Consider the following 27,657-nt stretch of genomic DNA (forward strand, 5'->3'; position numbering starts at 1 on the left):
GCAGTGCTCATGCAGGCCTGCAGCTGAGGCTGGGGAGCATCCTGCAATGGCCTCAGCTTCCAAATTCTCATGTCATGAAGCCAGTAACTGAGGCTGAAAAAAGAGGCACAGCCTGTTGGCCAAAGGCTCCACCTTGGAGACTTTCAGCTCAGTATTTGACTCAGCAACAAGCATGCTCTTTCTTATTTCTTTGCAGTTGAGGGAATAAATCTAACCCGAGGGAATTAAACTCTGACTCCATGACCTAAATAAGTTGTCAGCACAGACTGAAGAGGAACATATCATAGTCACAGGACCATCAATGAAGCAACTGTGGGTTCTACCAAAATATAAACAGAGGGCACTGTTCTGGGATAAACACAGAGATGGGAATGATACCTTTCCATGTGACATCTGGAATACCTCCAAAACAGCTGCATTTTGTGGAACTCTTTCCTCCAGTGCAAATCCATTCATGGCCTGAGTGATGGGGTGGCTACCTCTTGCAGTTGAAGAGCAGAGGAGGTAAAATAATGGCTAGCAAGAACAGGGTTTGTTTTGATGGGGCTCATGGTTTCTTGTTGGGTTTTTTCACTACTCAAAAGGCCAATCCTAAATAAAAATTGGGATGGGTTAAAGTGACATTTGACACATGACTAAAAGCAGTGTTAAGAGAAATGGTCTATAGCTTTTTCCTATTGTGTCAAAGATGCTGTGGAAGATATCAATGTAGGCCAGACCCAGAGAGATTCCACGCTCCACTCACTGCAAGCACCTCTCTGGAGCAGCTCGGATACACCGTGCTGTAATAGGTAAGAGCAGCAGCATGCCACATGAGCCTAGCATTAATTTTGATTCATTTTCCAGGTCAAGCATGAAATGCCTCTTGTAGTGCTCTCTGGTGCTAAACGATTTACACCAGTTTAGAATTTTCCAATCTTAGCATCAATTATTTGTGACAAATTCAGATAGCTATCCAATTTTGGCAATGCAGTATTCATACCTAGGACTTTGTTCCCTACATATTGATTTCCTCTGAGCTCTGCTTTTTTGGGAAAACCTTTTATACTGATACACCTGGTTAGCAGATGTGGCTTGGCTATTATATGTGATGCAATTAATCTGGAAGGCTGGCGTCACAGGACTTTCTGTGATGCTGTGGCAGCATTATTGTGATTCATTAGTGTCACTTCCTCAGCGAGTTGTAATTGGCAGTGCATATTGTTTCTGTAAAAAAATCACTCACTGTGGTGGTAGGAAAAAGAATGGCATATTTTTTTTTTCTGAGGAAAACAAAGGTTATCCTTGTTTACACATCTAGTGTAAATGTAAAATGAACAAGCTCCAGCCTTAATTTGCCTCTTGTACCTCACTGTAAAGCCTAGGTGTTAGAGGATGGTGCTGAGATGCATTCACCAGACAAAAAGTGTTTCCTATTATTAATGGCTGGAGGAGCCCTCTGTGTAATCAAAGGGCACAGCTGCAGTGATATACGGCCAGTGACAAACCGAGAGATCTTTCCTTCTCACTGCTACAAGCTTGCCAGCTTGCAGCCAGCAACTTCCAGAGCTGTATATCTGCAAGATAAATAGCACGAGATATGAATATACACAGTGCTTACAGTCTTGAAAAGTATTGTTATATTCCCCACATACAATCATTCTAAATATGACTTGAGTGCATTTTTCACTATTTCAGAGCTATTCTTGCTGTTTGGAAATAGATACAGTTTCTGAGCAGAGATTTAAAACCCTCTAACAGTGCTGCTTTCGGAGGTCTGGTTTGGAAGCGGATGTTGTACAGCTGATGGTGTCAGCAAAGCAGCTTTCGTGAGATTCATAGCTCTCTTTTGCAGTGACAAGCAGCACTGAACTTTTCAGTGAAAGGAATCTGCTAAAGGATATACAAGAAATCTTTTTTATTTTTCTGCTGCACCTATGACAAAGCAATCTAAGGAAAGAACTCATCCTCTTCAATATGTGTGTATTTCAGAAAAAGCCATGTTAGCTGTGTATTTTGTAGTTGTTTCTAGTCATGTTCTAGTCCTTTTATTTTTACATAAAAGATATTCTGTGTAGCACCACTTCCTTAAGCTAAGGATGTATCTGAACTGAAACAAAACTTTAAAGCTAAATAGGGAGTAATTGCCAGTGAAAAGCAAACAAACATTCTTGGTAAATAAAAAATTATGTGGCCTTTAGCCTGGTTTGCTGTTGGTATAAGTGGGTCCAGATTTGCACAAACATGAAGCCGAAGCTGTCAGTGGGCAAGGCCAGCCCCTGCCTGGAGCCAGTGTCAGGAGTGTCCCCACGCACACACACGCACAGGCACAGCACACGCACACACAGAGGAAGCTGGTGCCGCTCTCTGACCTTCCCGTGAACTTTCTGGGAGATGCAAAGATCAGTCAAGAAGCCAAAGGTCAGCATTCATGCTGGTCACAAGCAAAAATCAGTTTTAACCAGTCACTGGAAGAGTTTTTCTGCTCCTGGAGTTACCTCAGCAAAATACTAATAATTGCATTTTGTATAGTGGAAAATTGACTCAGTCAGTGTTTAGTGTCTCAGCATGGCTCAGTGTTGCTGCACTCATTTGACAACTTGTTAGAAGCTATGTTCACTTTTCCCCTGTAATATATCTGTGCAGGGGAAAGATGGAGTTAAATAATATGAAGGAAGTGGCCCAATGTGAGAAAAATCTGGGAATTCAGAGTGAACGGTGCCACTGCTGGTGTTCGTGAGACACAAAAGTATGAGCTGAAGAAAGGAAATTACATGTTGATTGCCTATGAAGAAAAACATTGAGTTAAAAGCAAGGCAACAGTAAAGGAAGTCTGCAATTTCAGTTGTAATTGACTTGTCCAGCCTCTCACACAGTACTTGGTATCAGATTATACCACAGTGGTATCTTTGTTTAAATCAGTTTTTAAAAAAAGAGAATCAGAATGAAATATACAAGTAATATAATCCTACTTTCAGCAGGTCAGAAGTGAAAACAAATGTGGTGATTTTGCTTCTGCTGTAGCCTGAGGTGGACATTTGCCCATGTGACAGCATACAAGACACATTTTAGCACAAAACTCCCATTGACTGCAGCAGAACTCTGATCGAACCCAGACACAGCAAGTGCTGTATCCTAGAAGAAGCACAAACCTCGACCATATGAGTGTCTTTACTACAGCAGGCTGGGAGGATCTAGTTCTAAGAAATGAGTTATTAGGAACATTATTTTTTTTCCCCTTGCCTTTTGCTTTTCTCGCTGGCACAGTCTAATAAATTAATACTAAAGTTCCACTTAGGAAAAATGATGAGTGAAGCTCAAGAGATGAAGCTACAAAGATGTGAAATTTTGGTTATGAATTGGAAAAGGATACCTTGAGTTTTTAACAGTGTACTTTAATAACAGCAAGTGGCTCATGAATACATTTTTATCTAACATATTATGAAATCTCTCAAAACAGAAAGTTTTCCAAGTAAAACAAAGTAAAGGGAAAAGAACATAAAATATTTTCCCATATTGGCTTATTGGTGACTTCAATTATTTCTCATGCTTATTCTTTTTTACAGTGATCTGAATTATTTTGACCACTTCTTCACATCTTTTAACTTCCAAAGCAAATTATTTCACCAATAATTGCTCACTCTGGAGCTAGTTTTCCTGTGCTTTCTTTTGTAAAAAGCTAAACAAACAAAAAACCGAAACAAAACAGTTGGGTTCATGATCCAGTTTTTGCACTAGAATATGAGTGAAAATGTCTCTGCATGCCCCAAACCTGCAGCATTTCCTGCCCTGTCACTGAGAACTGAAGTGCTTTTCAGAGCAGGGTCAGGAGCCATGGGGAGCACTGAGGGCGCTTTGTGCCTGCCGGAGCAGTGGGGAGGCAGCTCCTCGCAGCTGGAGCTCCCACCTGGACCAGAGCTGGGCTGAAGCTTCCAGCTTCTTCCTGAAGGGTCTGGGGACTACGGACTCAGTGGTGATTCTAGATGAGGCTTGTGCTGGGATGGTAAAGTAAGGTATAAATTTAACAAGTTCAGGGCAGGCAGTATTTAATATAATAATACAGGGAGGACTAGAGCCAGGGCTACTCTTCTGTCTCCATTACAGAGGAGAATAATGCAAAATCCAATCTTTTGATCTTTCTGCAAATATTTTAACTCCTTTTAAAGTCCTTCTGACTGCATTTACTTCATGCTTGTGCCAGAGCTTTGTGTGTGGGAGTGCTCGTAGATCCTGAAGTGACTGTGGAGCCTCTTCTTGTTCCATCAGCCAGTAGAGAAATATTACCCAGCAGCAAATAAATGGTGCTGGCCAACTTCTACTCGGGTATGAAAGCATCTTGCCAGGGAACACTCTGATCCACATACACTGACTTCTTTTAAAAGCTGGAAGAGTCTGAGAGGACTATAAAAGAAGCTAAAGTAATGCTAATGTTTTAAAATGGTCAACATGATGACTAATAGATATTCAACTTATTAAGATGAAAAGAGGCATCATCCCAGTCTTGGAAGCTTAACATTGGAGACAATCAGTACATAATTAAATGATGGCAGCAGAACATTCATCTTGGCACATTTTCAGGAAAGTTAAGTCTTCTCAGACAAGCATGGTCTTATTTTTTTGATGAAATAGCAAGTTCTGGTGATAAAAAACCCAAGAAAGCTACATAGTCACACTGAATGGACTAAACCAAACAAAAAGACGATATTGAGTAACTAGAAACTGAAAGTCACCATGCTCTGTTGAGGCTTCACAGGCCTCATTCCCCTCCTGTTCTACAGCTGATGGTAACAGCAAGGCAGAGGCAGGAACACACCACCCATACAGGATCAGAGCCAGTCCAGTGACAGGAACCAGAGTCAGCAAAGTCCTCGCATCCCAGATGAGTCCACAGAGCCAAGGCTGGCCTGGGGTCAAGCAAGGAAGTCAGGTCAGCAAGGGCTTGGCACAGTAAGAGGCAGGCACACCTAAAACGTAACTTCAGCAAGGACCAAGGGCCTGACCCTTAAGCACAGCTTGGAAGCCACTGGACAAAGCCTCACAACAAGGCTTTCTCCAGATCTCTCCCATGCAGCTCTTTCTCACAGCCTGGCTGGTTCCCTGCAGCTCGATGCAGGGTCCCACCGCTGCACGGCATCAGAGCAGCCCTGGGGTGCAGCAGTGAAAGCCAGGGCAGGGCTGAGGAGAGCCTGCAGAGCAGCTCAGGGCTCAGCTGGCATTTGGGAATCACGGTGGCTAAACAAAGGAATGCAGACTTATCACACAATATACAGAGGAGGATGTGAAGGCAAGAAGATACACAGCCTTAACTGGATTTCAGAAGTGTCTACCATACCTGAAAATAGCATTAGTGAAAATGCTAGCGGGAATATTTGGTTGGTTCTTGAAATACACTATGAAACTGAAAAAAAAAGTTTGAAAAAGCCCAACATTCAAAGAAAAAAGGAATCAAGAAAACATGCCTTAATCTGTTGATGTTATCCAAGAAGGAGTTAAAAGTGACTTAATCAAAGTCTGCAGGTATCTGCATAAGGAAGAGATTTCTGATAACAAACAGCTATTTAGTCTAATAGAAAAAGGCACAATAAGATCCAATGGTTAGAAGCTGTCGTACTTTCTCTAGCATGGGCCATTAATCATTGGAACAACCTACCACAGGATGTGGTAGATCATTTGAAGTCTTTAAATCAGGACTGCATCTTTACAAAAGAAATCCCTTCTCTCAAACAGAAAATCTGCATCTGATGCAGAAACTGAATTGTGCAAAGATTGAGGTGAAAGTCTTTAAAATATTAAATTAAAGAAAAACAACTCCATGGAAAAATAGTAAAGACAAATACATGGGATGTTATAGGGCAGCATAACAGATTCCTGTGCCTTTGTCACTAAAACTCACACAGCTGTTTAGAAGAACACATTTATGGAAAGGAAGCAGAGAGGGGAAAGGAAAAAGGTATTCTTTCTAAAATATATGTCTTCTGTCCTTTAAACACAGTGTGAAAAAGACATGCTTTTTCCTTGAAGTTCATCTGGTGGCATTCTAACTGCACATGGTGATAGGCTCAGTTGTTATTTATGAAGCATGGATTCTTGGACATGGTTAAAAAATACCAGTTGGCCTTCTTTCAGTTAAATCCCATTCCTTTGAGGTGAATTTAATCATGCTTGAAAGATATCTGTAAAACAGAAGCACTTTGAATTTCCTACAGAGAAAAAAGGAAGATACCAGCCAGCAGGGAGAGAATACAACTCTTATGTCAAAAAAAGCAAACAGATAAGGTGCAATTCCAGAGCTATACATTTGAGTTCAGACCACCAAAGTTTACAGTCGGAGCTCCCGTGAGGAGGGACAGGAGTATTGAGGATATTTGCTACTTGTTATAGTTGATAGCACTAAACATTTATATAATTCTAGTGCTCTGCTTTGATAGAAATTTCTTTGTGCTGGGAGCTGCAAACAGAAAAGAAAAGGGCAGGGAGCAGAAAATCCATGCACGGGAAGAGAGCTGCAGCCCAAAGCCTCCAGCAGCCTGCACAGAAAACTTGAGCTGGTCTTTCAGAGTTGCTACCATGACAGAAAAAGGACTCTGGTTTCCTGCCTGCTTTGACCCTGCATGAAAAATCTTTTCTCTGAGATCTTCTTTCTGATTTTAGCCTCTGATATGCAAGCAGCTGTTGGATAGGAGTGTGTGTTCCAAGTTCACTGGGCTTTTCATGATCAGAGAATAATAGTAAAGATCTGGATGCAGAGATTATGCTGGCTTTGCTCCACCTGTGCTTTGGGATCTGGTAGTTATGTCTCTAACCCTTCTGTGACCTAAGCATATGTGATAAGTGTAGCATGGCTCGAGACAGCGCACAAGGAAATGCAAATGCACAGGGATATACCTGCTAATCTGTTATCTGCATGCCAAGGCTGCGTGTGTGCCTGCTCTGAGAGCGTGCATGCCACGTGTGCACCCCATCCCCTGCTGCAACAGGACAGATTCCCAATTAAACCAGAACCTCCGTGGAGTAAGTCATGCCTGTACTGTTCCTGGAAAACCTGCTGCAATACAAATAAGAATCAGTTGCAACAATTCAGTGCAGTTCCTACTGTCTTTAAATTCATTAGCCATTTCACATGCTTTGCCATTTACATTGTTGGATCACTTCTTCTCTTTCCATAAGCTTATAAAAACAAACAATTAGTTAAGACAATTTCTATGGCTTTTCTCCCCACACAAGTAATTTTTAGCCTTCCTTTTTCTAAAGCCTGCCGTTGGGCTGAGCAGCATTTGTGCCCCCTGGGGTCTGCGTTTCACCAGTGATGGTCGCCAGATGAGGCTGTTTCAGGCTGACACAAAGTACCATCTCCACAGAGGCTGAACATCTCTGAATTAGCCCACAAGTGCCACTGGCTACAAGAGGCAGGGGGAAGGCAAGAGGCTCGGCTGCTGTTCAGCAGGTCACAGCACCAATCTGTCAGTCAGCACGGCCCACATCCCACACAGAAACCTCCATGGGCTTTGAATCAAGCCTTAAGCATTACAGTACTTTGGGACTGTGTGTGCATGTGTGTGGTTTCTGGGTGTATGCTTTAATTTTGTTTTGTTCTGGAAATACCAAGTATATCCTTCGAGACCATTAGAAATGAAGTTTATATAGGCATGGTAAAAGACCACTGTAGGCAAGGATAATAAAATATGAAATTATTATGAGAGACATAACAACTGGTTTAAAATAGGAAGTGCTGAGTTTTTCAAGTTCGGCGAGTATGATTATTTTTCTCTTTCATTTTCTGAGCGCCTGTGAGTATATAGAGTCCTAATTTGAGAACTGGAACAAACTGGGTTTGTTTATGAGCAAGCAATATAAACTCATCTATCAGACTCATCAGTACGTGGGCCAAATCATAAATTACCATCTCACTGTTGGCTTTTAGAGAACAGTGACACTTCCTCCATGTGAAGATATGCCCCTTATTTTTGAATCAGGAAAGCTAAGAGCTTTGCTTCTGGCAAGGACAACTCTAAAAGGAATCATTCCTAATGCAATCTGCCCTTGAAATAAAGCTTCCTCTCATCTGCATCCCCTGTGTCATCTGATACAGGCTTCAAATACAAAATTTTCATTGTTTTTCTATGACATTGTCAGGATGGGAAGAAATATTAGCAACACGATTCCTAACAGAATCTGCATGAAGTCGTCACACATTTGACTTCCTGCTAGACACAAATCCATTATCCTACAAACTGTGTTGCTCACATGACATTCCTACTAAGCAGCTGCAGTTGATAAGAGCTATTCTGCATAATTTGCTTTGAAGTATCTTTTAAGATAGGATTAACCAGATGACGGATTCATTTTTTTCTTTCCCTCTTTCCCTCTGTCTCTCTTGCTGGTGGTGGTGTTGTCATCATGGTCCTGTTCCTACAGAAAGGTTTGTGGACTGCAGATACCCAGGTGGTATCTGTATACCTTGTGAGCAGATTGTATCTTATGCTAAATGTGTTTAAACCTTAGTGTTTGGACTGCCAGAAATAACATAGAGAAATCTGGAACTGCTAAAATCAGAAAATAAAAAGCCGCTGTAGCTAGCCAGAATGACAGTGTTTGAAAATACATCTGATTTACCAAGAAATGAATGTCCTGTCGTTCCATCAGCTTGCTTTCAAGTCCAAGTATGCATTGTTTTTCAAACATGATCTCATTAGCAAGAACACTTTGGCATTATCTGAAAAAAAAAAAAGAATAGTTTATATTTTTATTGAGTGACAAAATCCTTGTCTCTAAGACACTGAATTATTTTGTAGCTTCTTCTAAGGGATAGTTTTGTTATGTGGAGAATCACATTTTTGCCCACTTGTTTTCTGCATCACTTGCCATACACAAATGCAAAGGAAGTAACTGCGAAAATTCAAATGAATATTCTCATGTAAGTGGTGCTAATATAGCATGCTGTACATCTGAGTGGCTCAGAAAACTAATGGGCACCATTCTGAACTGTGGAAACATGAGCCATGGTGAAAAAGTTGGAATTCAGATTTATTGCTTCTTTCTTCTCATCTCCAGTGCTTGGAAAAAAGAAAGAAACATTTAAAGGATGCAGGTTTAAGTATCTTAATCTCATCAGCCTCAGCTTGGCTTTTTGCTCTTCTATGTTCAAGTGAAGCACCTCATCAAAATGACATAAAAATTATAAATAAAATCAAGGTCCACTTTTTATTAACTTTTTCTTTTTATCTTCCCTCTGTTTAAACGCATTTGCTCTGAAGTCTCCTGGCTGCAGCCGCTGGGTGTTTAGAGGCAATACTGCAGACTTTTACATTTTATGGATACTACAAGAACAATATAACATGATACTGACAATCATAAACAGATACTAAGTTGTTTCAGTTTGGAAACAATTGCAGCCATATAACCCTTGGTGGGCTCTTTTATATGAACTTTTATTTTTCTCGGTACAATGGCTAACATGAGAACTATCCCCCATGCAATAGAGCAGCTTGTATTTGCTCAGGAAATGGTTAAGTTACAGCTGGTCACCCCTGTTACTTCATGGAAATGCTTTGATTTGTCTTCCATACTAAAACAGTTAGAGTCATTTGTTTTACTAACAACTCCCCTCAGAGCAGAACCTCAATACCATCTTAAAGCAAAATTAACTTCACACATGACTTTGTCAAGAAGCTTATTTCCATCTCAGGAGAGTTCAAATTTCATGAAATCTGGACACAGTGTAGTTAGGAGGACAGATTTTAGAAATATTATTTCCTTCTTTGTGCTGCCCATACTGGCCAAGGATTTTTCAGGTGACATAAAGGCAACACTTTCTTAAATGTATAAAAATGCCTGTACTTGACCAGGCTACCCAGCTTGGCCATTGCCAAGAGGGCACTGGGCAAAATATTAACTGTATCTCCAACCTGCACTCTGACTTGTTCAAAGACTAACCTCAAGGATGTGTCCACAGCAGCTTACACCAAAATAACTTGGTTTGGAAAGCTTTGGCATATTTAGGAGTAGGGAATAATTCTGGACTGGCTCATCACTTTCAAAATGGGGAAAATGTAGTTGCAGCCTCCCAAATCGACTGACAAGGCAGCTTAAAGATACCAACAGGAGCAGATGGACAGCAGACATGGGGTCTGTATGTATCTTACTCCACCCTTCTCTGAGGAGTCATATGAATATGAAGCTTTTTACTGTTAAATTTTAAGTCCTATAAAGAAAGAAAAGAAAGAGGAAAAAGAAAAAAAACACACAACCAAAAATTATTGTAGTCTAATGGTGCTAATTCTAGTTTGTCTAGCACAGCCAGATCAGTGGAGAACACTTTTTGGACTTGAAACAGAGAAAAATGAAAGATTTCTCTTTGTTAGAATTTCAAAGCACTTCGCATTCACCACAACCCGCCTGCAAACAGTAAAGCTCAGAATACCAGCCTGTAACAAGTCATTAACCTTTTAGGACTCAATCAAAGCAGTGTTGTGTGACATTAATGAATGCTTTAATGTGGTATATAAAAGCTAACAAACATGGAAACTGGCAATGATTCATCAAATTTAATATTCCATCAAACATTTAATTTTGAAGACTGACACATTTTTAAAATAATGGAATAGACTACAAGTTCAGAAGAGTGCCTTTAATGAAAGTCATTCCCCTCTTTTTAGGACTTTTCCAAATTGTATTTAGATGCCCAACAAATGCAGGAAAAGTGCATTAAAAAATGAAACAGTTATGCAACCTTCTAAATAACATTTGAACGTATTTTATGGAATCTGTTGAGAAGAGTGAAGGAAGTTGTCCTTATAAATACACTTGCAGTTTAGGTCACACATTGTCTGCAGTCATTGCTAGGAGGCAAAAGCCCTGTTGTAAAACAGCTGGGCTTCTTGGCTTGGGGCAAAGGCAAATTCCACAGCCAGGAACCTAATTAGACACTTTTGGAATTCACAGCACCCTTTCACGCTATGACCTTTTCCTTTCTGCCTTCCCCTTGCTTCTCTACAGCTCACCCCCATATGTCCTCCTTCCCTCTGTCCCCACATGAACATCTGATCCCCTCCTTACTAAACATGTTGCTCTTTATTGCGTAAGTACTGTCTACTGGCCAAATTCAATCCTTCTGGTAACAAGACCAACTTGGAAGTCAACAAGTTTATGTCATGGATGAATTTGCCCCTGTCATGCATTTAACTTTGTAAGAGACTCTGCTTATCCAGTCTCCTAAAAATTTCTGAAAACATGGACTGCAGAGAAGTGATTTCAAAGAAACAGCTTCACCTGTACTGGAAAATTTCAAGGTTCACAAAGAATCCTCATGTTGCCCTAGAAAGAAAAGCAAAATAGTCTGACTTTTTTAAAAACCCATCAACACATGGTCTAACCCTGCCCCATTGCCAGGGCACTCACCTGAATGTACAAAGCCGAGGTTCAAATTCCTGGAGGGACTTGAACCTGGGTCTTCCATATGTGTCAGGTAGATATGGCAGCTCCTGGTTTCACACTGGCTTCTCTTTGGACTGAAGTAGCAATTCTGTTCTGAACCTGCCTTTTCTCACTGAAAGACTTTGCATACCCACAAAGCATTTTCCATATTGAGAGACAGATATTTTTCAATGAACAGTGCCTCATCACAAATCTGCCAACCTCCTATACCCTCAGACGAACACATTCAAAACTTTTCTAAAAGACTGGTACACTTTAATTTAAATGTTATTTGTGTCAAGAGGAAATAATATCCAAAACACATAGATACAAGAATCAAGGTGTCTCATAAAATAAATGTGCAACTGATAGAATGACAGGCTATTTAATGCCACTGAAGATGTATAATTTACAGTGAGACTATTCTATATCATTTTCTTAAATTTTTTTTATAATATAAGCTGCAATTCTTGTTCAAACTCATTTCCAGCCAAAGAGCATGTTCCCTCACACAGATTTTTCGCTTAACTAAAAACTGCAGGATTCATCCATTAAAAAAAAAAAGTATGATAAGTAGGATATTTTAACTGAATTGGGTAATGGAGAACTGCTGTGCCACTCCTGAGAAATGTCTATAATTCACTTATGCCTTCTGGTATTTGTATAGCATGTTGACTCATGAATCACAAAGTAGCTATCATAAAAAAAACCCCAATGTCTCCTTGACAAAAAATACATTTAATTCAGCTGAGATTTGCATTTAAGATTCATGCCTACATTTTAAAAATCACAAATGCTATTGTGGTGCATTTGGGGAACTGTTTTTGTAAACCTGTGCCCTTTGGTGGTGCATTTCCCGTTCTGAATCCCAGATAGTGCTAACAAATTGCTTCTCGCCGTGTTCCTGGCAGCATTATTCTCACTTTGTAGATGGCAAAACTGAGGCAGAGGAGCTCAGTAAGGAGATCAGGGGAGAAGCAAAGTTCAAAGCTCAAAGCAGAGGGCAGAAGTAAATGCTGTTTTGGGCAGCTGGTACCCAATGTTTTCCATGGTTGCCAGCTCCAACAATATGAACCTTGCTTCCTCTGCAACTACCCACCAGCAGTACCCTTCCTCTAGCTGCCCCTTTGCAGACCCAAGTGGACTTTTAAAACTTTTTGGGTTTTATGGAAATGCAACTTTTTCACTAGCCAAAGGCATTCTGATATGGTGTTGGCACATGAGAAACAAAACAGAAGGGTTTGGGCAGATTTTTATGAAATATGTGGAGAAGTTGGGATACGAGCAGGTGAGAGGTGCCTGCCAGGGGATGTCAGTATGCTTTTGTCACATCCGAGATGGTGAGAACCAGTACTTGTCACAATCGCTGGCAACGGGAAAAGGAAGAAAATACCTACACGGTGTGCAGAGGAAATGGCCAGATTTGGGGTTTCTTCCAAGGAAAAAGAGTTCATGTCTCAAGGCCTATGAGGCAGAGAGTAAATATCAGCTGGTATTTGGAGGGTGTTAGAGGTGCCACTGAGGGAAGATCCTGCAGAATAAAGTCCTGATATCAACAGAGAAAGAAACAAAACCCAGAGGGCTCTTTGTGACTTCTGACACACACTATATTGCCTCTACCACGGCAGCTGGGGATGCACAGACCTGGGCTTCACTTCACAACCAGAATCAGGCACCTTGGGCTGACTTCCAGTTCACCCCAGCCTCATCTCTTCAGCCAGGACTGAAGGGACGCAGAATCTCCCTCAGCCTGGGCTCTAAAAATATCTCTTATTTCATCTTTTCCAACAAGTGTATATCTACTACATGCTATTGCTTTTTGATTGAGATTAAATATTTCAATCGCTAAAAAATACCATTCATTATAATTTGCAACTATCATTTTAATCATAAACTAAATCTCAAAGCAACACTAAGTGTGCATGATTGCTAAGTGGTCAGCATCATCAAAGTCCCCTGGAAAAACTAATTCTTTTGTTACTATCTATCTGCATACCTGGGAGATAAATGTTGTTCACATCCCCTTCCCTAAGGACAGAATAGAGATAGTTCAGTAAAGCACCCTACCTCTTAATATGCAGGGTTTGTTGTAGGAGCAGCTCAATTCATATTTCCACCAGTTTGATGGTAAGTGAGCAGCAGTAGCAATATTAATCTGCAGTAACCTGTCAGTGAACTCTACAGCTAATATGATGTAGTTATGATTTTACCATCAATCAGAACTGAACAGGCCCTGGACAATCCTTGCAGCACTGCCTCAAAAAATCTAATTGTGCAAAAGCTTCATCGGTTTCCAACATTTCTTTTTTATCTGTCACAGACTTTTGGCCTACTACACAACCTTTTATTATTGGTCTTATTGCATTAGCTTGTAGGACAAAAAAAAAAAAAGGCTAAATCTAAGAGTTCCCCTGCATTCCATCATTTGTTACCGTGTAGGATCCTATTTGACAGTTCCATATTATTTTAGATTTAGATAAATATTCTTAGGACATATGGTATTGCATGAACTTTTGAACCACTGATTGCCAATGTATAAAAAAAAGGCTAGCAATATTTTTACCTCTGCATTTGCATGTTCAAATATATAAGAAATAGATAACAAAAACGGGAGAATTAAGATGTAACCAGGATTGGATTAGACAAAATGTAAACCCAGACTTTTTTTTTTCTTTTAATTAATTGTATTCACAGAGCAGAAGAATAGTTGAAAAATTAACTATTAACAGCAAATATGAACTTCTACAGGAATTAGAGTTCTAATAGTAATTAAGATAACTGTTCATTACTCTTTTCAGGCATTTTTAGTACAACCATTTATTATGCAGTTTTGTAGCTTAAATTAGATGTGGATGTGTGTGTGTGTGTGTGTGTGTGTAAATATCATAAAAGAAACACAGACAGGCGTTCTCAGCCAGAAGCTTTCCTTCAAACAGTGGCCATAAGAGATTACAACTTGCAGTGAGAGACATTACAACCACACTATTTCTGGTGAGTTTACTACGCGAGAAGTTCTGGTGTAACTTTTGTGATTTTAAACATATAAACCCATCAAGGAAGATGAACTATTAACATTATCTGTTTAGTCATTTTAATCTTTTGCATCTTAAATGTAATCAGGCTTTTCAGAACTGAAATTGCTAATCAGCATGTTGGATAAATGTTTCCATTTTAAAATGTGCACATTTAGACATAACAGCTGGCTGTAAAGAATATATTTATACTTGTGATTTAATGTATCACAAACTTTATATTTGATTTCATTTAGCTTTACCAAGAAACTGAGAAAAATTTTGCTAGCATGATCTGTTTTGACAGCAGTTTTACAGCAGCAGAAAAGCCTGGAGTAATAAATGAGGTGTGCATACAATGCATTATGTAGTCTTTAAAGCAAGCATGTCTTTTTACAAAGCAAATTTTTTACACAATTTCAAGTGATTTCATCCCTTTCTAACATGAGCTCAATTCATGCAAAGCAATACAGATTGTGCATAAACAGAACACAGCATTCTTCTCCGCTACAACGGCTGTTCATTAATTTAGCAAACTGTGTTCAAAACTGAGGGAAAATATTGTTTCTAGAAGAATTCTAACTTCAAAGAAATATTTTTGATGATATGAACATCAAATGAATAGCTGAGGTTTAGCCTTCAATCAATCACAACGTAAAGTAATTGTAATCTAATAAAAATAGCCATACAAAATAAGGAAATGGCAGTTGCATCCTGTTAAAAACATGCAGGAATGCAGCTTTGGAACTACTGAGAGAACCGAGGCTGTAGAAGGACAAAAACAGGATGTAAAATTCTTACGACAATTGGAAGCAACTGATTTTTTAAGCACCCACCACCATGATAATTTGTTCAGCAGCCTCTAGGGGGTTCTGTGCGACTGCAGAACCCTGCAATCTCATGAGCACCTAAAAACAGGTTATCAGAGATACAGGCATTTACACTGATGTTGAAAATTGTCCAGCTGCATTGTCACTGCTGCAAATTTGACTGCTACACTAGCACCAGTGTTCTCTAAATTGAAAATCACAAAAGAAAGTTCTTGAGAACTTCAGCCCACTTCAGAATGTGTACTGTCATCATGGCATTAATGGCAATAATAAAAACATTTTGTTATAATTAACATAATTACATTAAACTGCATATAGTCATTCCTTAGGCAAGCATATTTAAATACCAACCACAAATTTATTCACTTTCCTTCATGTTTTTAACAACTATTTACGTCCTTGTTTTCGAAGACTGTCAGTAAGGAACAGTAGTTTTCCTTCATTATTTCATATTCCTGTTTTTGCAAGAGGCTGGAACTTTACCACCACATATTAATTCTCCTCTGTACTTTAAGAGTCAACTACAAGATGTCATAGGATTCCTGCTATTTAAAAAAAAAAATGTCACTAAACTGTTAATAATAGAATGAAAAGAAAAATCAGGTTAGTGTGGTACAATGTGGAATGCTTGGCCAGCCACAAATATAGCAATAGAATTATAAGCTCAGGTGATTAGAGAACAATAAAGTCATATAAAATTTCAAAGATTAATAACAGCATAATTATCAAAAAACCACAAGCCATTCTTCAATGAATATTATAACAAAAATAACAACATTTGGGGATTTTAAAATCTATTCTTCTGGATTTTTCACACATGAGAATGCGTAGTCAGAAATCCTGATTTTCTCTAGAGAAGGTCATTGAAGAAAAGGCTGGCTATTACCACAGCCTGTTAAATTATTTTGGTTTGCTCTGATACCTGTAAAGCAGCTGAGACATTGCAACAAATAAGTCCTCTTAGTCATAGCTGTCACAAGAGGATGATTCTTACCTTATATTTCTTGGGGAAATTGATAGATCAAGCTATACAAACAAATCCTATAATGAGGATTTTCTTAACCTTTATTATTCACATGGCCTCACTATTAAGTAAAAGGTAAATAAATTAACATTCTAGCTGGCACAACTTCAGCTGCAAATCATAAAACACCTCTTACTAGTCAGTAAGTTAATTTTAAAGTCCTACCTAGATATTCTATAGAACAGGGCTGGATGAGTCCAGGCTTTTTTTTTTTTTTGCTGGCTTCATAGTTCATAGCTAGAGGAATGCTTGAGTACATTTACTTCTGGGCATGGCCCTTCTTGTGAGGCACTGTCAGGCAGGGATGTGCCCGACACACTTTGGTCATCCTACATCTTTGGAAATCAAAATTTAAATGAGGCTTGTCCAAAATGGAATTTAATACCCTGCAGTTTAAGCTGTCTGTGGGACTTAGGGTGAGTTTTGTCCTGGTCACAAACCACAGTCACACACAGCCCCCACCACAAGTATGCTGTGACTGGGTCAGAGGTTTGGTGGTTCCTGTGGCATGGGAAAGCTCCTGACAACCTCCTGGAAACACAGCCCCACCTTCCTGTGGATTTATGGCATGGAAACTGAAATGAGATTAGTAAAACCGAAGTGATGGGCTATAAAAAGGATTGCAAAATATACAGTGAAATTTGATATTGCGCAGCTCACGAGAGCGCGTTACACTTCAGCCACAACACCAGTTACCACTGAGGTCACTGTACCTGCACACAGCCAACCTTGCATTATCCTGGCACTGCAGTGCAAGTTTGAGTGAATACCAGTTACGAGCAAGCAGAGAAGTAAGATATTAAAAACTGTCAGGTTAGACTGTGAGAACACTGGCACATAAATGTGCAATTTTTTTCTCATTTTAAACATATTTTTTAAGATTTATATGTGTTTCAAGACAGTTAAACCCAACCTTTTCTTACACTACCTACTACTCAATATACATTACACTTGCCTGTTTTGTCTTCCAAAATAAATGCTTATCTAGTGAAAGCAAAAGAGCTGGACAGCATCTTCTCAGCTTCTGCTAACCAAGAGATGATGTAACAAGTCCAGGATGTTCAGAACTCTCCAAAAGGATACATTAAGAATTCATTTTTCCCAAAATCTCATTGAGGGATGAGTAACATGAGGGCATGAGATGTGGGCTATCTCAAAGTCAATCCAGGAAGGAGGCAGACAAGGTGAATAGCAAATGTCTGTTACCTTGTGGTCAAAGTACTGTTGGGTTAATAACATTTTGAATGTTTACTCCAAATTAATTTCTCTCAGATTCTGTATAACCATGAACAAGTCAAGAAAGGCTTCCTTGTGTTAAAAAAATATGAGATATCAAAATTCAAAAAATTGAAAATAAAATGTGACAGAGAATCAAATGTGTCTTTACCAATTTAAAAATATTAATATTTCATTTTTGGACATTTAATCTTGTATTGAGTTAGCCTGAGTTTCAAAGGAAAATGTCACTTAAAACAATTTTTGCTTTCCATTAAGAAAACGTTGACACAAGTCTTTCAAAAATTAAAAAATTTTCCCACTACTTTCTAAATCAAACAATTTTGAAACTATGACCCTTCCTTGAAAAAATTTTGTTTGCAATGATTCACGAGTTTTATGAGAAAACATACCACTGTGACTACACGTGACTCCCTATCCCCTTGTGAAATCCCAGAGAGAGCAGATTCCCATCCTGCCACACATTTGGGTTCATTGCTTAACATTTCTATGAACTGGGTAGACAGTTTGGGAGTATTTTAATTCATCCTTTATATATTACAAAAAAACCCAAAAAACATTGTGTTGGGTGTGTAATGCAATAAGGAGATTAATGTCAATCTTAAAAGGAAAATTAACAATTAAATAAAATTCATAATCAGGGCATGAAAGCTCTTGAAACTAGCAGCTCAACTGGCTATTTTCTGATACATTGACCTTATGTACGCAGAGAGGGCAGTGAACACAAGCCTGTTCTCCATTCCCATCAGAGTGCAGGGGAAGGGTTACAACAGCCCACCATGCAGCTTCTCTGCTTTTATTCCAAGCCAAGAGGCCAAGAGTTTCCTTTGTAATTGAGCTGAAGGATATTTAAAAATAATTAATAGGACTTGGTGCAACTAGTATTATTTGTTGTGAAGTGTGCCTTCTAGTTTTTTATTGCCTGCTTCCAGAGCTTAAAGACTTTTCTTCAGAAAGGTTGAATACCAACTGTTCTGAAAGTAGTCCCAAGGCAAGACAGAATATAAATAGCTCTGCAAGCACAACAAGTTGAAGGCTCCACAGAGGCAAAAGTACACCAGGTAATTAAAAAATACTGAATCATATAAGTAGGGAATATCCCTTTACAGTTGCAGGACATATATATTAAAAACACTACCAGGATCTGAGTTGTTTTTAAGTGTCGTGCCAATGGGAGTAATCCGTAAACAGGAAGGGTAAATGCACAAGGGGAACAGTCTGGTCCACATGCAAAACTCTCCCTGTGGCAGGTCCACCTTCCCCACTTCCCCTCAAGGAAGGAACAAACATTGTCACCCTTCTAAAAGCACGTAATCCATGTGTGCTCTTCCTACAGCTGCAGATCCACCAGCATCGTGTGCCTAAGCTGTCCAGTCCCAGGTGGGTCTTGCCTCCTCCATTCCCTCTCCAGAGGACCAAGAGCTGCCAGAATGATGGGCATAGGGTGGACATGGGCATGGATGAAGTCCCCACCACAACCCCCTTATATGTTTATTTATTTACTTACTACACCGTAACCTATACTGTGACTGCTTTATTTTCGGAGGATCTGGTTTCTCCACACTCCCACAGTCTGATGTGAAGCAGCTATCTCATTGCACAGGGGAAAGCTGTGCTTTAATTGGCTCTTTTTCTTGGGACTGACTTGACTTTATAGGAAGTCCTGACGTGGAACCAACACACAAGGCCCTCCGAAGTCTCGGGAGCCCCTGAAGGGGGGCTAAGCAGGGCCCTACCTGACATTGCAGCACCATCCATCATGTCAGCAACCTCCACAGCTCTGGGAGCACGATTTGTTAGTTAACACAGCCTTTGTTAGCTCACTCTCCAGTAGCATACACTGACGGAGATCTACAGCTTTCAGAATATTGCCAACAACAATAGACAAGAACGGACTTACCAAAAACTAGACCAGCTCCAAACTATGTACTGATTTGAATCAATCAAAAATGTGCCCAAAAATATTTGTTCCTTTATTATCAAGATGATCTTTCTTGCCATAGAATCTGAGGCAGATTAGCTTCGCAATTAAAATGAGATTGACACTCCTTAAATCTAGTTTTTATCTCCTTTTAAACATATGTGAGGGGTAGGAAACAGAAACCTTATGGATGTGGACTTTTGCCTGTTGTTGTTTACCTCTTTATTTGTAAGAGCAAGCATATATGCACCACAATATTGTAACAACTACTGGTGGTGCACTGCATGCTGTATCAGAGGAATAAAGAACAGAGCTGATGGAATGGGGAGCATAATTCACTCTGCACTGGTTTCAGCTGCCAGTGATTGCAACGGGAACTGAGCAGATGTTTTCTTGATAAAGGTTGTTTCTTGTTGCAGAAGCAGCAGCAAAATCCATAGTGTTTTTCTGCAGGACTCTGCAGATCATGATTCTGCCATTTCAGTTAGTCTTAACAGCTGGAGGATAAAAAAAATGTTCCACTGCATTATTTGAAATTTGTCACGTTGATTTAGTTTCACTACTGTTATTAAATTTTATTCTGGAATGGTTTACATATCAAGAATGCATAATGGGTTTCTGTGTGGCCTGGGATTTATTCCTTGAATGAGGAAAGGACTCTACTGTGACAAAGTCATAAAGCCTTATTGACTTGATCCTTTGCCATAAACATTGGATTCAGGGAGTTAGACTGAATATTAAATTGATACAATGGTTGTATTTTCATCAGGAGAATAACTCCTTCCTAAACAGAACCTAACAGTAAGTCTAGATCTATGGAAATGTTTTAGAAATCTTCTATTACCAGGCACAAATAGGAAACTATTCTCCTAATTAGGCAATAAGGGTAGAGAGAAACAGCACAAATATGCATATTTAACATATTGTTCAGATCCTGAAGGAAAATAAAATACGACAAAAAATGTAACAAAAATTAAATGTGCACAGACATATGGAAAGATTTAAATATGAAAAGGATGTTTCTAAACAAAGAAATAACGAACACAAAAAGGTTTTTTTAAAATGAAAGTTGTATTGAAAGACAAGACGAGCAAACAACTTGAAATTACAGACAACACTCCAGTTTGATTCAAATTCAGTTTTTGGATGTCTTCTTTTCTAATGGGACTACTCACAAGTCCAAAAAACTTTTAAGTTGGCTCTAAATTTTGTGTTATAAGCCAACATTTAAATGTGACTGACTGCCATTTTATCACGTTCCTGGAGGGCAATTTGCACACAGGAGAAAGTTGCCGTGTCATATAATGTAAATTACTCAAGATCACATGTCACCTCAGAGAGATACACTCTTGCTGATTTGTAAATTAAAGACAAGCCACAAAAGCTCCTAATTCCTTCACAACATAACTACTCATGAGTTTCTGCTGAAAGACTGCCATCAAAAGGCAATAAATCTTCAGGAAATAATATCACTATGCTAGCTCTAAAACACTTATGACTTTTCCCCAACTTTCTGGAATATTTCTTCCAAAAGAAAGCAGATGGCAAAATACTCAGTGGGTCAACTTTTGTGTTCAGACACTCCCAGGGGTTTTCATTAATTCGAGTTGTCTCTGCACAGACATAGACAACAACAGAAATTGCTACCCACCCTTCCTTAAGATCACCACATTTTTCCTTGCCTCACTATCAGAAGCATTATTTGAAACCAGCATGGCTGCTCAGTACATTCTGCATGCATAAAGGGAAAAGCAAAATAATGCTTCTTGCTGAACTGGATTCGCAGATCCAGGACATGCCTGGGTCCAACCCAAATCCATCCTTTTCCTTGTGAAGCCCTTCAACAGATGACCTGACCTTGCTGCTCCTCTGCCAACCCAGCCGCCCAACCAGGCAAAACCAGGTCCTCTCTGAAAGTCACACAACACCGCTGAGCTGAAGTGTCTCAAGAAACTAAATCACTGTAGACTACCAGATTTATTTATTTACTGGTTTACTGGGGAAAAACAAATTCCTTAGAGGACAGATTTGCAGAAGAATTCAGTGCTGACCTCATTGTGTCATTATTGATGTCAGCAAAACCTGCTGAAACAAAATAAGCCCAATGATGGACGAGTCTGAAAACCTCCCATGCTGTAAAGCACGAAGAGGTCCACAGCACCTCCCTTTGCTGCACTGCTGCTAACGAACAAAGCCCAGCCAGGGACAAGGGCTTCTGGCAGCTGATGCGGGAGCGTGCCAGGCCACACAGCCGCGGAGCGGGGTCCCCAGGCGGACGGGCGCCGGAGACGTGCGCTCCAGCGCGGGGAGCCCCAGCCATCGTGTTCCTGCCGAGGTCCTGGGGGTTGCCAGGGGTTACTGTGCACACAGCGAGGGACAGGGCCCGCACAACGAGGAGAAAGGCGTTTCAGCCCAAAAAAGGAAAACATGGGCTACAGAAATGCAACGGCGGAGGGAAACCACCACAGATAATCAAATGTTAACATAACCACATTCCTTTCCAGTGTAATGAAAAAACACCAGAAAGCACAAAGAACATGTTTCAAGTAACAGAAAGGTTTTTCTAACAATAAATTCAAATAACTCATATGCAACTGTACAAAGACTAGAAGAGAAGAGCCGCTGCAGACCTACAAAACCAGCTTGGCACACCTCTATGAGAGCTGGGCTGGGGCCAGGCAGGACCCCTCACTCTGCCCACAGCTGCTCCCAGTGCCCACAGCCACCACCAACCCTGACCCAGCAGAGAATGAGGTTGAAATATTGCTGCTGGTACCAACCAACCATGAGGTTCAAGCAGTTCCCAGCTGGGAGGCTTTAAACCTTTACGGCTGCATACACACCAATGGCATCTCCTGAGCAGCTGTGCACGGTGGAGGAGCCCCCCACAACACCTATGGTGAATGAAGGCAGCCAGCAAAACAGCCAACACCTAAATGTTGCCTGCTCCATCTTCAGACCACACACATTTGCTGTTAGTCACCAAAATGCAGGCTGTTCTTCAGGTGCTTTCGTTTCTCAAGCTTGCACACTCTGAGAAAACAATACTCTGCTAGTCCTAGGTTGAAAAAAAACCCTTGAAATTTTTATAAGAGCAAAAAGCTGTTAGCTTGAGAGTCCTGTTTTCCATAAAACTCACATTCATAACAAGCAATAAAAATGGAAGTTTGCTGCAATATAACTCATGAGTCTGCCTCAAACTTAGATCTGAAGAGATCTCCATTAAAGGTAAAATGTAGCATAGGCTTCATGCCAGACCATTCTTTTGTTTCTTTTCAATAAGACAAAGAGTGCCAACTATGATAAAGTTTTATAAGGAAGTCACCTATTTTCTAACAATATGACTGAAATTAGCCATTCATTCCATGTAGGCTCTTAACTACTATTAATTGACATCTCTTTCCTTCTATCTCTGAGTAAGGCAAGAATACTTTTTAATTGTATTTCTAACTCAAAATTGATATTTACTGCATTCCATATAAAATTAGATATTCCTCTATTTAAAAGGAATTGAATGAAAGCCGGAGACACGACCTGCTAAGTGTAGTACTTTTCACAATTTTTATCAATTTCTTTGATAAGATTCACATTCAAGGCACGAGGTTGTAGCAGCACATCAGATGACACATGCAGAAAAAACCTGCTGCTTTGAGTCTTTTCTGCCTAAGCACAGTGGATTCACAGGACATTGAATTCAACAGCAGACTTTGCATAGACAGTATTGAATTTGAGCTGCATCCAGCAGTATGGAAAAAGGACAATATACAGTGGGCTGAAACAATGGTTCTGTCAATTAACCTGGCTACAGTGCACTGCTACCATATTTGAGAGCTATCATTGTAGCATATTCCAAGGAACTTCTGAAAGAGTGAGCCTGTGATCAAATTAGTCAATAAAGGATTATCCCTAATAGCTTAAACCTAGATGCTGATAGAACCAGGGAGCATCTCAAAAAAATTGCTCTATTCAGGAATATAACTCAGAATGTTAAGTATTAGAAATGTGAACTATTAGATCGTCTCATGCCTTTCTTCTGACAACAGGAGAATCTCCTGCAACATTATTTCCTAGTGGTTTTTTGTGCTTGTTACTTTTTTTAAATATACCACACTAAGTGACAAAGAATGAAGGGTAAACAGAATAAGAAAGAGATTTAATTTTTACCTCACTAGAGGTGTTGTTCATGCCACATGGTCTATTTGCCTCACTGCCATCCCTTTGCTTTCCCACCTTTAATAGGAGAGACAGTAATACCTGTCTGCTCCTTAACACATTTATGCTGATTACTTATCACTTACCAAAATCCTTCAAACTGAAAGAAGTGTCACAGAGGCAATACTAGACATAAATTTGTCTTTCACTGTGTTTCTTACTTCCTTTTCTGTTGAGAGCCAAGTCTTGTTTCTGATAGCTATCATGTTCTACTCCCTCTCTCATCAATTATTTGAAGAAGTTACTGTCATCCAAGGCTATGTTTCTAATGATTTTTTTAGTTGTGTAATTTAAAGAGTGCAAAATCATTCAATTTCATCTTATTCTGGAGATGACTAACTGTAATTATACATGGAAATGATGAAATGAAGAAAAACTAGATATACTCTAATCCACTTTCAGGGTCTAGCATAAGAAATCCAGGTCAGTTATGCTAATTTTAAACAGTGTAAGTTCATCAGTGCTTCATAAAAATTAAACTGGTATCAAGTTATGGAGCAAAAGTTTGTTCACAACACTGATTTCAATTTCCTCACACAAACAGAGGAGCTAAATAAAAAGACAAATTATTTTCTTCTGAATATTTGATCAATTAAGAATTGCAAGTCAAATATAAACACACCTTAAACCCAATCCCAAAACCAGAAGACACCCCTCCCCAAAACCTTCAGCCCTCCCAAACCAGTTGAAAAAAACATGTTGCAAAATTTCATGTTGTGCAAAGAGTTCAAGGAGATTGACCTTGGTTCTTTCAAAGGCTGTAAGTATTCTTTGAAGAAAAGAAACGCTAGTGAGAACAGATCCTTTCACACATGAGTAAATGAAAAGATTTAGAAATGGCTCTGACGTTAAGTTCCTTTTCAACTATTCAGTGGGGAAAAAAAAAAGGAAGAAATGCTGGGAGCACTGAGGGAGAGTGGCATGAGGATCCTGTGAAAGAAACTGCAACAGCTAGTGAAGGACATATAGGGAAATGCATTAGGGAAATGTGAACAAATAAAAAAACCTGGACAACATGCATTCTATAGGACTTAAAAGAATTAGCTAAACTCCTTTATGCTCACTGTGCACAAGCCAAACAACTGAAAAATTAAAGCAGAGGGAAATACTAACATTACCACCTTAAAAAACAGGAAGGGTACAGCAGACAGACTCTTGTAAATCCAGTTTCTGTTCCTGACAGTCACTCTGTCTTCAGTGAGCCTTGGGTGCAGGGCCTTGAGCACGGGCAGGGGACTATCCAAGTGCAGATGAGCTTTAATAGGGGCACGAAGTTGTATCTCACAGGATCTTAGCTGAAAAAGTAATTCACACTGGCTCAGCCATTTCCATGTGGCTTTCAAGTTGCTGAGGTAATGAAATTACAGGAAATAAACTGCAATGTAGCAAGGTGGTGGGAACTGTCTCCTGGCTGCCATGTGGATGACTGCTGAGAACAGTCTGTTGGACTTCTTTATTAACGATCTGGAAAAGAGAGTCCACAGCACTTTGATGAAACTCACAGATATGAGTGTGAAAGAAAGACAGTGAACAAAGAAAATAATAGAAAATTTTTCTAGGGGAGGTAGAACCATGGAAACAAAACAACTAAGGAAACGTAACTTGGAAAATAATGCAGCCTAGGAAATCATGTGAGAAGGAATAACAGGAAGGCAAAATCTCAGATGCAATAATGATGAAAGAGATGTAGGGAGATAGCTCGTGCTATATGACATGAATTGGTAACAAGCTATGGTGTGAAAAGGCCAGTACAATATTGGACAGGGTAACCAGTGTCACATCACTGAGAAAGGAACAAACACCACTTTCTGCATGATGCTGGTACAGCTCCATCTGGAATATTATACACATTTCTGGATATTGACAAATTTGAGAGTTCAAAGAAGAGCACCAAACATGACCCAAAGACTAAGAGGATTGATTTATGAGAAGACATTAGAAGAGTTAAAAATATAAATTGCTTGGCTAAGATATGATTAATGGGGGACATGATAACAGCCTACTGATATTTGAAGAAGACCACCAGTGAAGGAAAGGCGTTTTTCAGCAGGATTCTCAAGGAACATCAGAGTCCAGAGAGCAACTGAGAAGCAAAAACATACACTGAGTATCAAGAAAAGCTTACTGATCATAATTATCATAATTATCATAATCGGAGGAATACTTTCCTCAGTGGGAGAGGAATGAGGCTTTTACTTGTGGCTTTTAAACACAAACTTGAAAAATTCCTCAAGAAATCTATGTATCCACAACTGCCAAAGTTTGAATTCTGACACCTCTGATCCATTCCAGCTTATCCAAGCCAGGTCCAGTCCACAGTTCCCTCTTCCCCAAGATGATTTGGGCGTATTTGTAAAGATGTTACATTCTTATTTGTGTTTCTTCCCATGCTGTTTGCTACCCTGGCATTCATCAAACTAAAATAAACAAAAGCTGCTGTTAGAGAAGTACTTTTGTTACTTGAGAGCCAGTGAAAGTCTCAGCACCTGTCTTACCACTGCATGCACCACAAGCCAGCAGTCGGACTCCTACAGAGCCTTTCAGCAACTGGGTTCTTGATGAGCTACATTCAAGATAAATATTAGATGCAAGTGTTCCTTTTTTTTTTTTTTAAGGTGAAAAAATAACAGTATAGCAAAGGCTGACTACTCTGGTTTGTCAGAAAGCTCATGGTTGGCAAAAAACACTGGAAAAACAGTATGAACCTGGCAAGGCATGGAGCTGGAAGGTAATTGGAACCCTTCTTCATCCAGCCACATTGTTTCCTAGGGAGACACACCGCCGTAACACGTGTCATGCAGCAGCAACAGAAGTTTTAAATCTTGCAGTTCCCTTAGCTAGATCTATCTCCCAAAGTTAGATTAATTGTGTATCTTTCATCTTCAGCCATCTCTGAAAGGCCTTATCTTTATCTCTCCTTTCAGAGGTCCATAAATTTCTCTGTGTTCAAAGGCTTCATCCCTTCCCCCAGTCCCTTTCTTGTTCAGATATCCTCAAACTCCAGCACGACTGGCAAATCTCTCTGCATTTAATCCCTTAAATTATCTTCCCCTTCATACCTCCTTCCATGTCTTTTACCTATTTCCTTCCAATGCTTCACTGCTTCCTTGACTGCTTCATCCTTGCTGAGTCCTTCTGTTGGCAACCTCCTTTCTACCAAAAACTTTCCCATTATGGAAATCAACATTGCTGCTTTCTTTTTCTCCTGCTACACATTTCCCTGGTACTGGAAACCCAAAATATTTAAAGGCCAAGTCACTTTAAAAACCATGAAGTTTGTTTGAATGTTTTCACTTTTTCCATGGACTTTTTTCCCCCGCTTCAGAGGCAAAATTATCCATTAACTGTTGCCAATGGTTATGCTTCAAGCATTCACTGAAGAACCTAGTGTGAAATATATTCAACTTTGACACTTGTTTTCTGCTAAGTAAAGGAATTTTAATTCCTAAAAAAAAAAAAAAAAAAAAAAGAGTTTATAAACAGGCAGCTATGTTTTCAATGTAATTTTTATTCATGTTTTTCTTCATCAGATATGACTGTTTCAGGTAGATCAGTCCCTGTACACTAGGTTACCATAATTATGCACTATACCCATTTCAAAATTAGTTCCAGCTAGTTAGCTTCACTGCAAGACAATTCACACTGCCAATCGAGAATTTAACCTAGTTTGATGATGGATATATATAAACAGAAAAATCCATTATTTATACACTGTAGGAAATAAACTCTCTGGCTGGCCAGGGACATGAAGCATGTGAAGGGTTTTCATTTCAGATGGTTGGAAATTTTAAACTCGAGCAGCTTTTAATCAACATACCATTGAAAACAAATTTCAGCAGTTGCATTTCTTATTCAGCAGTGGCACAATGTAACTGAAAATAGAAGCTCCAAAAGTTTGATGGTCTATTACTCAACATGTGCTTATAATAAATTATATGTAAATAGTTATGGTGTACTAAGAAAAGCCAGAAAAGACAACCAGTTTCAATAAGCTGGAGGGGCTGAGAAAAGGGCCATTTCTGTCCTACTGTT

At 39.5% G+C, this 27,657-nt stretch overlaps 1 long non-coding RNA gene across 2 annotated transcripts; it reads right to left on the reverse strand.

Annotated features, from left to right (window-relative positions):
* Window positions 1–813: 813 nt before the first annotated feature.
* Window positions 814–26,351, reverse strand: LOC134552111 (uncharacterized). Of its 2 annotated transcripts, none has more exons than XR_010080769.1 (3): window positions 24,747–26,351; window positions 8,593–8,692; window positions 814–1,556 (listed from the first exon to the last, which is right to left on the reverse strand). It is a non-coding gene; the product is annotated as an uncharacterized LOC134552111 (long non-coding RNA). The 2 variants fall into 2 exon arrangements; XR_010080768.1 differs by lacking the exon at window positions 814–1,556 and adding an exon at window positions 3,187–4,883.
* Window positions 26,352–27,657: the final 1,306 nt, after the last annotated feature.

Source organism: Prinia subflava, chromosome 6, assembly GCF_021018805.1.
Source record: "Prinia subflava isolate CZ2003 ecotype Zambia chromosome 6, Cam_Psub_1.2, whole genome shotgun sequence".
Taxonomy (NCBI): Eukaryota; Metazoa; Chordata; class Aves; order Passeriformes; family Cisticolidae; genus Prinia; species Prinia subflava.